Below are 12,001 nucleotides of genomic sequence, written 5' to 3'. Positions count from 1 at the left end.
TTCTGTAGGAGCTGGTGGGAATGATGTCAATGTAGTCCATGATACTTCGGGAGACACAAAGTGTAGACGTGTGAGACAAAGGAAGATGCCGCTGGATAGCAGCAACCAGCTAGAGCAGGAAGGGAGAATTGATAAAGACGACCAACAAGAAGATCGACTGGAAATAGAGACCGAAAACATGAAGAAATTGAGGTTGCAGCAGACTAGAAGGCAGAGGCTTGCAACATCAAGAAAGGTGGACAGTCAAGTATTAAAAGATTTTCAGCAAGTTGGAGGAATTTGTCCAAATGGTCCTGATGCCACCAAAAAGCTTGAAGAGACCGAAACAGCAGTCAAAAAAGTTAAATTTATTGAGGCCATCTCAGCGAATGATCTTGTGAATCATTCTGTTGTTGAACCCAATGATTTTCGTTCAATGAAGGTGGAGCGACAGCATGGAATAGAAGGAGAAAATAAAACATTGAATTTATAAAGAAGGTGATGGGAGACTTCAAGAATCTGGAAAACATACGCAGAAGGTGTGCATTTCAAATATTACTGCAAGTAAAGGATTTGCTGGAGGCGATGCCATCGCTGGTTGACATCAATATTCCAAATGGGAAGCAATTTACTGTTTGTGATGACACCCATGGTCAGTATTATGACCTTTTTAACATCTTTGAGGTTAGTAGACTTCCTTCGGAGGACAATCCTTATCTTTTTAATGATGATTTTGTTGACCGAGGCTTATTTTCAGTTGAAGTCGTGCTTGTGCCATTTGTATTCAAGTATATGTGTCCAAGAGGAAATCATGGAAGCAGGAGTAAGAACCAGATTTATAGTTTTGAGGGCGAAGTCAAGTCCAAGACCAGCGGAAGTATGGTTGAGCTTTTCGCTGAAACATTTTGTTGTTTGCTTTTGGCTCATATCCTCCATGGCAAGATCTTTGTTGTCCATAAAAGTCCTTTTCGCGTTGATGGTATAAGACTGAAAGATATCAAAGAAATTGTTCGATTCCGCGAACCACCTGAAGAGGGTTTGATGTGTGGAATACTTTGTAGCGATCCACAGCTCCATAAAGGACGTGGACCCAGCACACGGAATGTTGGTTTGTCTTTCGGAGAAGATGTGACCAAAAGGTTTTTCCAAGAAAACAATCTTGCGCAGGTGGTCAGGTCCCATGAAGTTAAAGAGGAAGATGAAATTGAACACAATGGCAAACTCATTACAGTGTTTTCAGCTCCAAACTATTGTGACCGGAGAAGGAAGATGAAGCAGGAATCAGCTAACATGCAGCCTAAACAGAGGAGTAGAGCATATGGACAACTCCAGGACCAAGTCTGGGATCCAGGAGGGATTTTTATTTTTCTTCATTCCTTCTTGAAAGCACATGATCAGGAGATCATGAATGTTTTCAAGCGTGAGAGTCTGATGCAGGAGCATCTAGACTTGGGCCAGCAATGTGACGGGGTGGTCACATGTTGTGGCTACTGCAAGACTTGAAGAAGACTTCGTTGTTAAATTTGTGTTAATTTCAATACGTGTAGATAGTTAAGAGTGGTCTAGTTTAGTTAGATGTTGATAAAGACTGAGTTATAACTGAATAACTAATTCCTCATGTGTGGGAAGAAGTAGTTAGGTATGATTGATGTATAACTTCTTTTTGGAAAAAAAGGAAGAGATAGAATAGAAAAAGAGAGAGGAGAGGTGAGGCTAGGATGGCCAAGAAAGTTTGTAAGCGTCTGGGCATTTGTAAAGGGCCATTGATTTGAAAATCTGGCCATGAACCAAGAGAGTTTTTTTTAATTGATTACATTTGACTATATTGATGAAGAATTTTGGAATTCCTGTGTGAATTGTATATTGTGTGTTTGACAAATTAGTCTTGAGCTTGATTGGATCGATGCCGTTAAAAAAAAAATCAATAAGAGATTTCTTCCTTTCAAACCTTCCCATCTTATCACTGATATAGTTTTTTTTTCATAGTTACTAAATCTTGTTGCGGTCCATTGGCATCGCTGGATGGTATGGGTTGGCTAGACTGCCAATTGGACACTCTGTAAGAGCGAAACTAATGGTTAAAGCCTGTGTCTGAAATTCAGGGGATGCTAACTTGGTTTTACTGAATTAGCGTTTTGCAGGGATCGATTTGGGCCAATTTGACTTGAAAGAAGCCCTTATTAGGCTGAAAGAAGCCTAGTAGTGTTGTGTTGTTATAGTGCTTGTTGCAGCCTATGACCTTGGGTCTGTACTTGTATAAGTTTTAGAGTTCCTGTGTAGTTTTTTTTCAATTTTCATCATGCAAAACGGAGGAGGATATTACGACACAAAGAAGAATGATGACATATGTGAGGATGTCTGTGGACAGAGTTAGAGGTTAATGTGTTAAGGACGCAGAGGGAACGGTGTTGCATCAAACGCAGAGCAGGGGCGTTAAATGGCAGCGTTGGAGAATTTGTGACCCTGGTCATTCACAACTGTGTAGGGAGCGACATCAGCCAAGGAATTGAGGTAAGAAACCATAAGGATGAGATAAGTATAAACACAGGGGAAATGCTGAGTTGCAGTGTTAGCATGAACCTGTTTGAGAGTTGAGCGCACGACTAAATGAGAATAGTTGGGGTTTTAAATTATGAAAGCCTGGAAGTTAAACAATGAAACTGATGGTTAGTTGAAGTCTTTATGAGACTTCTCATAAGGGGTTTCTAACGCTATTTGAAACCTTTGAAAATGAGACTGTCGGGTTGTGGTTTTGAACCATTTGTTGACAAGCTTCCGCATATGTTGAACCGTTTGCGATAGCTGTGAAATTGCCATATTGGAATCTTATTTTTCAGAGATTTGGAGAAACTTTTTTTTGCATGCGTGAGAATGTGGAAGATTCTGGGTTTTTTGCAGGGTGGACCTGCATCAAGTGGGTATTTTCATCAGAAAGAGCTCAAAAGTAGCTTTTGAATAGTACATCATGCACTCAAATTCAATTCCTAGATCAAAGGCAAGAGCAAAGTAGCTTTTCAATAGTACATCGTGTACTCAAATTCAATTCCTGGATCAAAGGCAAGAGCAAGTTGAAGTCTGCACCTGAAAGCACATAAGAAGGCGTAAGTGAGAAATCATATATTTTGAATTATTAAAATTAATTCCAAAAATAAATGAATAAATATAAACTCTAAAAAAACATGAAAAATCCTTTATTCATTATAAATCCAAAAGTGGCCTATGGCCCACCCCGCACTCATCCATTAATTCCCCCCAACGTTAAAGGCATCGAGATGTGTGCATATTATAATCGATGGTTAGGAATATGTTTCAGACCCCCAAATTCCCCCAACATTAAAGGCATCGAGATGTGTGCATACTTAATTCCCCCCAACGTTAAAGGCATCGAGATGTGTGCATACTTAATTCCCCCCAATGTTAAAGGCATCGAGATGTGTGCATGTTATAATCCATGGTTATGAATATGTTTCAGAGCCCCAAATTCCCCCAAAGTTAAAGGCATCGAGATGTGTGCATACTATAATCCATGGTTATGAATATGTTTTGGACTAACTCATATTATAATCCATGGTTATGAATATGTTTCAGAGCCCCAAATTCCCCCAACGTTAAAAGCATCGAGATGTGTGCATACTATAATCCATGGTTATGAATATGTTTCGGACTAACTCATATTATAATCCATGGTTATGAATATGTTTCAGACCCCCAAATTCCCCCAACGTTAAAGGCATCGAGATGTGTGCATACTATAATCCATGGTTATGAATATGTTTCGGACTAACCCCTTCAACATTTAACCAAAGGGGAGTTCGAAAAGTGGTTTTTACTTGCCTTTACAACTATCACCCACACGTGATTTCAGACCCCCCTCCCCCTAAACCTCTTACTGCCCACCCCACCTCCAAAATCCATTAACTGTATTGGTTTGACTTTTATAAATATGATGGGAATGGAATTTAATGTGATCATGAAACCAATGTTGTGTGGATGGGAGGCTGAATGAAAGGGATCAAGAGAAACTATTTTTAGAGGAAATTCAGGGATGGAAGGCAAAGTTGGTGAAATGAAATGACAGGCAAAGGAGTAAAATAATTTTACAGCTATAGGAAAAAGAAATTCATGGATGCGGAAAATAAATACATGAGAGAAAATAAGAGGGAAAATTTTCAATAGTATGTTCATGATGATGAAAGTAATGTACAGGAGAGAAAAATAAGGAGCTTCATGTAAACAAGTTTTACACATAAGAAGACAAGTCAAAATGAAAGTCAAAATAGAAATGTTTTACCAACCATGGATTTACAAAAAACAACACATGGTTTTGCAAATCCATCCAAATATTTACAGGAGTAAAAGGAGGAAGGTAAAAGGAGAAAGAGGACATGGTTTTGAAAACAACATATGGGTTTCAAAACCCATGGGAAGAGAAACAATACATGGATTTAGAAAACAACCCATGGATTTTTGAAACAGTATATGGATTCGAAAACATGATGGATTTATAAATCATTCTAATAAATACTTTGAGTTATGAATTTCATTTAAATATTTGGAAATATCAATTTAAATATATTATTTAAATCAAAATATTTTGTGATAAAACAAAGTATTTAAAATATGATGGATAAAACAATGCACATTACAGCAGCAAGATAAACAGCGACAACATTGCATATTCAGCACAACAATTTTAGAACAGAAGGAATAGAAAGACATTGAGACATAAACTATTAGAGAATAGTTTGTAACTCAATTCCTTTTTTGAGATTTGATATTAGTTTAGCACAAAATCTCACGATCTTTTGTAAATTAATTTATAAATACTTCATCTTATCAAGGGTTGGTTTTTTAACAAAAGAACACTATTGTATATTGTTGAAGCATCAACGGATTTTCCAAGTAATACAGAAGCTCTTTCACAGGATTCTTGTGTCAAGTTGTTGGTGAAGTGCATCTATCTATCTTATGTGTTTATATTTCTCATTTCATAGCACATATTTGTTTTCCAAATCTGAATTATTCAAGAGATAAGTAAAAGGAATAATTTGTTTAAATCTACACTCTGCACCCGGTTACCAATAATTTCAATGTTGGCAGGGCTAGATCTCAGCTTCCAAAGTTGGTTTGCAGTTACCTTGGTGATTTTCTTTTGCAACCTAAAAAAATTACTGAGTGCTAATAAGAACCATCCTTACCGCTAGTGAGGCTCCTTTTGTTAGCGATGAAATGGAGGACGACAGCATTAGCACCTTTCTGAGCAGTCTCGATTCCATTTCTGAATCAACCCGTCAGCTGTTAGAAATTTTCATGAGTTGTAATGTTCAAGAAGATATTGAACCTGAAACAAAAGTAAAAAACATTTTTGAAATTGTACCTCATATTAGTGTTCCTATAGAAATTAAAAACATTGATTATTAATCTTGACATTTCACACTCCCAATCCGAACAGCTGTTGAAAGTGCTTCTAAAGCATAAAGAAGCCTTTTCTTGGGAGTATACAGATATGAAAGGAATCCCTACTGATTTATGCACTCATCATATATACATTAAAGAGGAATGTCAACCTATTAGGAAGCCACAAAGAAGAATGAATCATGCCTTAAAAAACATTGTGAAAGATGAATTACAGAATTTATTAAATGTGGGTTTTATTTATCCAATATCGGACATTCAATGGGTTTCCCTGCTGGTCATTGTTCCTAATAAGAATGGAAAGTGGTGGATTTGCATTGATTACAGGGAAGTAAACAAAGCAACTCAAAAAGACCATTTTCCCTTACCCTTTATTGACCAAGTTCTTGATACATTAATAGGGGAAGGAGTTTTTCTCCTTTTATGACGGGTTTAGCGGATATAATCAGATACAAATAGCTCTTGAGGATCAGGAAAAAACTACCTTCACATGCCCTTAGGGAACCTTTGCCTACCGAGTCCTTCCATTTGGCCTCTGTAACACACCTGCTACCTTTCAAAGGGAAATATTAGGAATTTTCTCTTATCTAGTTAATGATAGTGTTGAGATTTACGTGGAAGACTTCACCCCATATGGGGATTCCTTTACAGAAACTTTGAAAAAGTTAGAGAAAGTACTTGAAAGATGCAAGAAAACACATGTTTCTCTTAGTACAGTCAAATTTCATATGATGATGAAAGAAGGAATAGTGATGGGACACTTACTTTCAGCTACAAGTATTCGAGTTGATCCTGTGAAGGTAGAGGTAATATTAAAATTTCCTACGCCTAAGACACCAACACAGGATCAACTTTATTGGTTATGCTAGCTATTATAGCCATTTCATAGAATTTTTCTCTAAAATAGCATTCCCACTTTTTCAATTACTACCTAAGGATGCAAAATTTGTGTGGATTGGTGAATGTGAAGCAACTTTTGTAGAAATCATAGAACTAGGCTACAAGGCTCCGATATTACATGGTCCTGAATGGAAGCTCCTGTTTCACATCTCTACTGATTCTTCTCAAACAATAGTAGGGGAAGTTTTGGGGAAACATGAGGACAAGAAACTGTATGCAATTCACTATGTTAGCAAGAATTTGACCCTTGTTGAATTAAACTATATGGTAACTGAAAAGGAGTTCTTGGTTGTCATTTATGTTATTAATAAATTTCAGCATTATATCACAAGTATCCTACTTTCATGCACATTGATCATACAACTATCAGGTATTTGATGAACAAACGAATAACCCATGGCCATGTTATAATATGGTTATTGTTAATTCAAAAATTTGATATTACCATTGTAGATAAACTAGGGAAAGATAATGTAGTTACAGATTTCCTGTCTAGGATGGATACTAGTGATGAAGGTACACCTGTAGAGGACAGTTTTCCAAATGAACATCTTTTTGCAATTTATATTCACACTACGTGGTATGCAAATATTTCTAACTATCTTGCTACAAGAAAGGTGCCTCAACGCTTGCCTTACAGAGAATAGCGAAGGATTATCCGTCATAGTGCTCATTATTCATGGATGGAGGGATATCTCTTTCACACAGGATATGACCAGCAAATATGGCACTACATAAGTGGTGATGACATATATGATGTCCTGCAAGCTTCTCATGATGGCCCTTGTGGGGGAAATTTTACAGATAAGTGGACAGGTCATAAGGTGTTACAAATGGGATACTATTGGCCTTATATTTTTCGTGATGCAAGGAAATATGTTAGAGGATGTGATAGTTTCCAATGGATGGGTCAAACTGGTTGGGCAGATGAAATGTCATTATAGCCCCAACTAGCTCTTGAGCCCTTTGAAAAATGGGCTATAGATTTCGTTGGGCCATTTAATCCACCTTCACAGCAAAAAGTTCACATTCTGGTTTGCACGGATTACGTGACAAAGTGGGTAGAGGCCAAGGCTATTGTGAAAGCAACAGAACATGTTGTTTCAGACTCTTTATTTGAAGAAATTATTGCACGTACGGAGCTCCTAGAGAGAGAGTTTCAGATGGAGAGGCACAATTTACATCACATCTGATAGCAGGACTTATGAAAAAGTATGGAATCAAGCATAGGATAGCATCTCCATATCACCCTCAAGCGAATCGTCAAGTTGAAAGCACAAAAAAGGTACTAGAGAATATTCTTACAAATATTGTAGCGAACCATTGCCAAAATTGGGCTGAGAAGCTTCCTCAGGCACTTTGGGTGTATAAAACAACATGGTTGAACACAACAGGTTTTTCACCGTACGAGCTTGTATATGGAAAATCCCCTTTGTTTCCAGTGGAATTTGAAATTAAGATGTTCAGAATAGCACTTGAAGTAGGTCTAGATCTTTCAGAAGCCCAAAAACACTGACTGGAACTGTCGAATGAGTTGGATTAATTTTGTTTGGTATTTATCCAAAATACTGCTACAATCCAGCAACAACAAACTAAATGGCACAATAAATTCATTAAGAAAAAGGTATTTCAAAGAGGAGATTGGGCACTTCTCTATGATTCTCGGTTCAAGGATTTTAAGGGAAAACTCTGCTCGAGGTGGATGGGACCATATGAAGTTGACACAGTGTTCGATAATGGCACTGTTAGACTTATAACAATTGATGAGGCACATACTCCTCTTATCATGAATGGACATCGCCTTAGATTATATCACCGTCCAACTTCAAGGGACTCCTCTGCACCCCTGATAAAAAAAAAATAATATATATCTATATATCTAATATAATAAAATTTTGTTACTACCCTATCATTATTTTTCCTGTAGATATCCCACTAGTGTTGTTACTCCTCCGGTGTTGTTACTCTGATCATGGAAATTTTGTCTAAGTACTGCACTGGTGTTGTTACTCCTCTAGTGTTGTTATTCTGATCATGGAAATTTTGTCTAAGTACTTCACAAGTGTTGTTACTCAGATCATGGAAATTTTGTTTAAGTACTTCACTAGTGTTGTTACTCCTTTGGTGTTGTTACTCCTTTGGTGTTGTTACTCTGGTCATGAAAATTTTGTCTAAGTACTTCACTGGTGTTTTTACTCCTCCGATGTTGTTACTCTGATCATGGGAATTTTGTCTAAGTACTTCACTGGTGTTGTTACTCCTCCAATGTTGTTACTATGATCGTGGTGGTTTTGTCTAAGTACTTCACTAGTGCTATTACTCCTCTGGTGTTGTTACCCATGGCGATGGTGATTTTTTCTAAGTACTCTGGTGTTGTTACTCCTCCGATGTTGTTGCTCCGTCATGATTTCGTCTAAGTACCTCGGTGCGGTTACTCCTCCGGTGTTGTTACTCCGTGGTGATTTTGGCTAAGTGTCCAATTGGTGTTGTTACTCTTCAGGTCTTGTTACTCCCTCGATGTTGTTACTCCCCTGATGTTGTTACTTCTCTGTTGTCGTTACTCCACCAAGGTAAGTCACCAGGTACATCCCCAATCAAATTTGTGGATTTGAATTGATAATTCATTTGACATGACTCGATTTGGCTAAGGAAGGTCATCCCTTAGTTGGGGGGAGGTACTATAATTAATGAAAAAGATGCCATAATTAAATTATAATAATGACTTGTTATTATCATTATTGAACCTTGTGCTAAGTGTGTACACTCCACGATTTCCACCATACTTCACACGATTACCCATATACATCGGGACTTGAATTTAGTACTATTGTAATAATGAACAACACTTTTCAATGCTACGAAGTAATTACCACTCATTATTACCATTATCCGCCATGGATTTTTCCATATTTCACCATTACCCTCCCATATTTCACTCTCACTGCACCCCATCACTATCACAACTCTCTCAATGCAAATCTACCTGTCAGCACTCCTCCTCGGTAGTGTGATGTCACTCTGAAGTGTTGTTACAGAGTCGTTGTGGAATGAGTGTGCAGGCTATGAGACATGAACCAGAAAACACAGAGCAGGTTTGACACAATGCAGATGTTTGGCAAGTCTTCTTGGATGCAGGATGGCATGTGTATTTTGAGAGGCTACAAGTATTTGACGAAGCTATCACAGTTGAATTTGCATTAAACCTGGAAGGAAATCAGTCCAGAGTTCGTGGGTTGGATATTTCTGTCACGGATGAAGTTATTTCGATTATTAATAGGTTGCAGTGAGGAGGTCAGAAATGGTTCTCTCGGAAGTCTCCTCTGCTACAGTTTCAGGAATTGTTTTTTCAGGTTGGGGAGACAACGGTATAGAAAGGAAGGGAGTTTGATTATAAATCTCTGCCATACCCATGGGTTGAGGTGGAGTATTTTATTATGAGGTATGTCAGCTGCTAAGGTCGGTTTTCTACACTATTTAAATACCATTTCAAACTCCTTGCATGCCTTCCGTTTCGGCATGTGAAGGTTCATTCTTTAGACATGACATAATTTCTATGGAACAGCCTTCACTTAATGGAACAGTCTGCCCACCGGTCTCGACAACCATTAGTTGTTCTCACAAATCATGTGTTGGTTAGATTATTGGTGGTGCATGCTCTATCTCGAACCTTCATGGCTTAGCCACAATTCACTGAGCTAGCAGAGGAAGAACTAGCGGGTATGTTTCCTGCAAGGGAGGAGGAAGAAGAATTAGCAGTGGAAGAAGAGGCCATAAACGATGTTGTTATAGTGTCGCCTTTTTGCCCAATAGAACTAGACACAATGGCGAAAGAAGAGAGTGCAGTCAACGCTACTCCATCAGAATCATTGTCGATTGCCAATTTAAGAGGAGAATCACCACCCTTGGATGCAATTACAGGTGGTGCTAACACACAAGAACTAGCATCACCTATCCAAGCAATTGAAGAACCTTTGCTTGAAAATGTAGGTGGTTTTGACACACATGAACCAACACCACTTGTCCAAGCAGTTGAATAACCTTTGGTTGAAAATGTAGGTGGTGTTGACACACAAGAACCAGCACCACCTGTCCAAGCAGTTGAAGAACCTTTGGTTGATAATGTAGGCAGTGCAGACACACAAGAACCAACACCACCTATCCAAGTAGTTGAAGAACCTTTGGATGGAAATGTAGGTGGTGCTGCCACACAAGAACCAGCATCACCTGCTCAAATGAATATGGAACCTTTGGAAGAAACAAGGGATGCAATCGACACTGCTCCACAAGAACCAGTGTCGGTTGCTGGGCAAAAGGACAATTTGGGAGAAGCACAAGCAGAAGGAGAAAAAGGGAGCATAGAATAGTCGTGAACATGGAAGAAGAAGGAGGAGGGCCTATGTCAACATGCATTAAGAGAATGGGAATTGATGAAATTATTCTTCGCTCTCCTTTTCTTGCGTCTTTGCCAAAAGGGGCAAGGAAATTCTTCTCCCCTGATCCTAAAATTTGTTGGGACAATTAGAGGCATCATTATCGACATCGTTACTCAAAAACCAGTGTCGACTGGTGAACGAATTGAGCTAATTGAAGGGTAGGTGGACGGCACTGCCACACAAGAACCAGTGTTGACCGAAGGACAAAATGAAGAAGCGATGGCCGATACTAATTCTACAGAACCATTGATCCAAATTTAAACAAGCACGCAACAAATTACAGAGATAACCATAAACATAGAGATGCAGCGAAAATAATACTTCATTTCATTAGTGGAAAGTACTGAAATATGCTTACAACCAGAAATGGAAATAAACCAGCTAGGGCGAAGGTAGTTTATCTCTGAGAAGAGATGTGGTGGCTACATGCCTCTGAACTGTGTTACAATGAGGCTCGAAGGCCTATTTATTGTTGAGAAATAATGAAAAACCCTTAACATCCCAAAACCTAACCCTAGAAGATGAAATGCCAAATTGTGGGCCCCGTTTGGGTAAATTGGTACATCAATTTCCCATGGTTGTAACTTTGGCATACGATCTTCGTTTGACGCGTACAATAGCTCATTAGAAAGATCTATCCGAGCACTACCACTTTGGGAAGGGAAACATCGGTCCATGGACCCATGTTGCCCCCATATTTCCCAAAAAACATCGTTTAGGGCCTCAAAATGGCTCTGGAAGTTCAGGACCTGAAAAACTACTAAAAATAGTAAATTGTGCTACAATTTAGGAAGCTGAAAAAACTGAAAGAGACAGTTGTGGGGGTCCAAATGGAATAGGTGGGTGGCCACCAACATCCAACTGGATCATTCCTCCCCCCTTAGGAAGCAATGGTCCCCATTGCGTTGAGTTCCTCCATCTGCTGAACTTGGTCCCTGGTGAGCTGTTCTGCAATATCGGATGTGTCCAGTAATGGTGGGAAGCATGGTCGAGGGCCGTACACATTGAACACTTGGTCCAGGCAAAAGAATGGAGGAATGTTGTGCTCCAAATCATTATTTCTCACAACCTTAGTAATGGTGTAAGGACCATGTCGGCGTGGTCTGAGCTTCTGATGGGCTCTTGTAAGGTGTTCTTTCTGCAAATGTAACCAAACTTTGTCGCCCACCTGAAACTTGTGTGGTACCCCTGTGGGTGAGGAGAAGTTTTTCCTATGTTATGTCATGACTATATCCCTTTATTGATGCTGCTGCATGGAGGAACCCTTTGCAGGG

General features: G+C 38.9%; 1 pseudogene; it reads left to right on the top strand.

Moving 5' to 3' along the window:
- Positions 1-480: 480 nt before the first annotated feature.
- On the top strand, positions 481-9,581 carry LOC149198879 (serine/threonine-protein phosphatase 5 pseudogene; annotated as a pseudogene).
- The last annotated feature ends 2,420 nt before the right edge of the window (positions 9,582-12,001 follow it).

This window comes from Pinus tabuliformis, chromosome 2_1 (assembly GCF_031772625.1).
Source record: "Pinus tabuliformis cultivar Carrire ecotype Pingquan chromosome 2_1, CPIR1, whole genome shotgun sequence".
NCBI lineage: Eukaryota > Viridiplantae > Streptophyta > Pinopsida > Pinales > Pinaceae > Pinus > Pinus tabuliformis.
This window is presented reverse-complemented; position numbering and strand designations above follow the sequence as displayed.